This window comes from Pteropus vampyrus, unplaced genomic scaffold (genome assembly GCF_000151845.1).
Source record: "Pteropus vampyrus isolate Shadow unplaced genomic scaffold, Pvam_2.0 Scaffold103, whole genome shotgun sequence".
In the NCBI taxonomy this organism is placed as follows: domain Eukaryota; kingdom Metazoa; phylum Chordata; class Mammalia; order Chiroptera; family Pteropodidae; genus Pteropus; species Pteropus vampyrus.
Window position 1 is genome coordinate 5076057 of NW_011888884.1, and position 4717 is coordinate 5080773.

Below are 4717 nucleotides of genomic sequence, written 5' to 3' on the forward strand. Positions count from 1 at the left end.
TAGAAAGGAAATTAGAGATAATTTGTTGAGTTATTACATAGACTGCTTTAATGCTATTTAATGTTTTGATTTCAGGCAATCATTTCACAAATACATCCACCCTGAGCAGATACACAGACACAGTCCTAGTTCTTGGAATAGGATTCTAAAGTCCACCATTTACATTGGTCCAGGTGAGTATAGATAGGATGCACTTTATCAGGCACCCAACTATATCACACAGTAAAAAGATAAGGCAGAAGAATACCCATGATGAAGAGTGGGATATCAGTGATTACCATTACCTCAGTTTCTTTATTTCTACCAAAAATAAGTAAAGTTTCAGTTTCTTGGGTCTCTGTTTTTGGCTCATCTCTTTCCAAATGGTCAGTCTTTAGATTGATGCTTGTCTTTTAACATCAACTATAGAAAGAAAGCAAACTCTGCTTGAGAACTTGGATCAGAAAGTGTTCATCCTTTTCCCATGTTTACTAACAGAAGAGAGTAGTAGTTTATAAAACATATGTACTCAACCAAACTCCCTGATTTTAACCTAAAGAACCTCTTGAAATAGGCTGTACCTCATTCTCCTCAGAAGAAAATCAAATGCACTAAATAGTGCATCTTATCTCCTGCTTCAGCTAGTTTGCCCTCCTGTTTATGAAACAACCTATTCTTCATGATATCAGATATCCTTGGTGCTGGATCTCCCATGCTTTTCCAAATAAATGACCCCTTTTGAACCCCGAGGTTGCTAAAAATGAGCAATAGTGCTCCAGTTAGAATAAGGTCTCTTCTCATTTTCTTACATAGTTTTGAGAATTATCTTGGGTTTTCTTTTTCACATTTCTGTGTGGAAACCTAGAATACTTCTTTGTTGCAGAGAGTTCAATGTGCTAGGCTTACTGCTGGGATGGAGTCCCCAGCATGTCTTCTTTGTGCTTTGATGATCTCTAGGGCCATGCTAGAGTGTACAGTCAAATACCCTCTAGTCAGACACATTGTTCGTAGTGGAGAGGGAGAGGAGAAAAATAAAGTTTTCTACCCAACAGAATGTCATGTTAGAGATTTTTATGCAGTAGTAAGTTAATGTGTCACATAAGTCCTTTTCTGCCTCTGAGCCCTGAATATTTCCAGAGGTCCCACCAGTGGCTCTGGTAGCCAATTTAAATTCTCCTTTGTTTTATTCTAAGAGACTATAATCCAAGAGTCTTTAAATAGTACAGAAGGTAGTAACTTTTAGTTATGTTAGGGATGCTGTCCTAAAGACCTGATTGTACCTAACTTGTTAAACAATAATTTTACTTTTCCTCTGAATTTTTACTTCCCTGATTATACAAATAATATTCAGTGTAAAAAATTTGAAAAGTTAGGAAAATTCAAAGGAAGAAATGAAAGTCATTTATACTTATAGAATAAATATTAATTTTTTGATAGATACCTGTTCGTATACTATATTTACATGCCGGAGAGCACACTGCATTTCTGGATTTAGTATGTGCCTTTATAATTAACAATATAGTATATATATTTTCCCATATTATTTTATTAGGCAATGTTAATGAATTTCATAATCTATAAATGGTAACTAGGAAAAAAAAATATAAGAAGTGGAAGTGAAACAGTTTTTTGCTGGATCCTTAGCAACTTTTCACTTTTTTTTGGCTTTTTGGAGGTAATGACTAGGTTGGAGGACTGGGATCAGAGATTTCCATTATTTCATTCCCTGTGAGTAAAAGCCAATTTCCATTGTCAGAAGGTATCACAATGCCCATTTTACAGAATGAAAAATGATTGTGATGTACATCTTTTCTTTTTGGTGTAATAACCAAAGCTCTGCACGCACAGCTTCAAGAAATGTCCAGCACACTCCTGCCATCGCTTGCTTCTCAATTGTCCCCTCTAACTCCACTTACCTTCTACCAACTTTTCAGCCCCTGACCCTGCCGTGCACTTCCAGGTCTTAATGTTATATTTGTGGCTATTTTTGGAAGTGGAATTTGTCACAAGTATTGATGTTTTATTTTGGCAGGCAATATTTCAACAAGACTCAAATTTCAAACTTGTCTTCTCTGAGGTGGGCAGCAATTGAAATCTCTCTTAAGGTCCTTTAGCCTTAGCTCTACTTATTTGTAGTTTAGAGATCAGCCAGTATTTGGACAGAGTTTATACAGAAATTTGGGGCTCCCACTCTCTGGCCATCTCTTTTCTGTGCTATTCTCTTTTAAATTTTCAACTGCTGTGATCTTCCTGAACTCTGTCCTCTGTTTTTTCAAGTCAGTAAAACTGAAGATTTTCATCTGAATTTTAGTCACTCTGTAGTGATGGTGACTTTGCCCTATCCTTATTTTAAAACTTCTGAAAGGGAAACTTACCCAGTGCTATTCCTTCTTATAGATGTTGACTGCCCCAATTCATTTTCTGGATGCCTGGGCTACTTCAGGAGGCGTTTGTTTGTTTGTTTGTTTGTTTGTTTCGTTTCATTTTGTTTTATTGTTGTAAGAACATTTAACATGAGATCTAAGCCCTGTTAATAAATTTTAAGTGTACAATACAGTATTGCTAACTATAGGCATGATATTGTCGGTCTCTGGAACTTATTAACATTGAGTATCTGAAACTTTGTACCTATTGAATAACAATTCCCTCCTTTCTCCTCTCCCAAGTCCCTTGCAACCACCATTCTACTCTCTTCTTCTATGAGTTTGACTATTTTAGATTCATCATGTAAGTGCAATTGTGGAGTATTTGTCTTTTTTTCTGACTGGCTTATCTCATATAGCATGAGGTCCTCAAAATATATATCCATACTTTCACAAATGGCCATATTTGCATCCCTTTTAGGCTGACTAATAGTCTATTGTATGTATATTCCTCGTTTTCTTTATCCATTCATCTGTCATTGGGCGTTTAGGTTGTTCCCTCATCTTGGCTATTGTGAATAATGCTGCAGTGAACATGGGAATTCAGATATCTCTTTGAGATCCTGATTTCAGGCAGTTAAATAAAATATTTTGTCTAGAGTTTATAGTTGTTATCTATAGGAGATCCAAATGTTGCCATTATTGGAACATTGTATTTAATAGACTATGTATACTCTGTTTCACATTTTATATGTTATTTTCATATCTATATTATAAATAAAATAAACCAAAAAGCTGTATTTTCTTGTATTTATCTCATTATAAAATAAAATAAAAGGATTGGGCAGGTTTCACCCTGGTTTTTGCTAAATAACTTGAATAAGATGAGGGCTATCTGTTCTTTGACATTTTGGTAAACTCATATGTAAAACTGTCTGGTCCCAGGAACTACTAAATTTTGATTAGAGGTTAGTGAAAATAAGGATGAATTTTTTTCCATCTAAGTTACCACTAGTCCCCTTGAATTTTATTCATAGATGGCCTTTGAAGTTAAGAACCACTGCTAGTGAATATATGTGGGAAAGAATTTGTGGATCATAGTCTGTATTCATCTTTATTTTTAGTTTATTTAAACAGTTTTGTTAAAATAAATGTTTATTTTTAATTTAAGTTTAAAACATTTATTGGTTTGTTTGGTTTTGGAGTATATATTAATTTTTCATTAATTTTCCAAATTTGTACTCTAACATAAGTGTATAAAGGTTCCTTTTGCACCATTATTCTTCTTAATACTTAGTACTGACCAATTTTTATATTATTAAATGTAGTCTGGTTAGTTCGAAGGATTCTTTAAGCCCCACATGACAATAGATATCATTTGAAGGATGCTGAAAATTATATGGAGTAGATATAGGAAGTACTCTGCTAAAGATGGCTTTGTTACAAGGTTTTGTTACAAGGTTCGGTTCATGCAAATCTGCAGAAAGAAGCAGGATAGGTGGAGCCAAATGCTGGTCCAATAGGGTAGTGAGGCTAGTAGTTCCTGCATATAAAAACTCTACATGTGTGTAAGTTGTTGGTACATCCCAGTGCAGGTGGTACTTTGAAGAATCTTTTGCTGAGGGAATCACATTTCCTGTTATGTTCTGAGGGAATCACATTTCCTGTTATGTTCTGGTGGCATACAGTAATTTTTTCTTCATCCTTCCTTTGAGTAAATACCTATAAGTGGAATTATGGGATCAGTTTTGCCTGATCTTGCTTAATTGTTTTTCAAAGTATTAATTTATACTCCCAGTGGCAATGAATTAGAATTTGTGTTTCTCCATATTATCTTAGTATTTGATCTTTTGGGGGGTATGCAATATCTCATTTAAATTTATTTTGCTTTCTGATTACTTGTGATTTGATTAAATTTTAATATTTTTTATTGGTATTTGGGTTTCTTTATGTTGTAGAACTTACCTTCTTATTGCATTGTTTGTATTTTTCATAAACATTCTGGACTCTAATCTTTCTTTTTGTTTTTGTGTACTACAATAAATTTTCTCATTTATGTCTAGTATTTAAACTTTCTTAATGGTATTTTTTGTCATATAGAACTTTTAATTTTAAGGAGGCTGAATTTGTCATTCTTTTACTTTTTGTTTTTTTGTCTTGATGAACAAATGCTTTCTCTGCCTGTATGTCATAAAGATATTCTACCACAATTATATATAGAAATTCTGGATTTTGATTTTTTAGAATTTGGCTATTTATTTTTTTTCAAATTTATATGTGGCATACTATGAGGTAGATGTCTGTTAATATCTTTTTTATCAATAGAATAATTAAAAACCAAACACAATTTATCAGATATTACATTTGTTATGTAC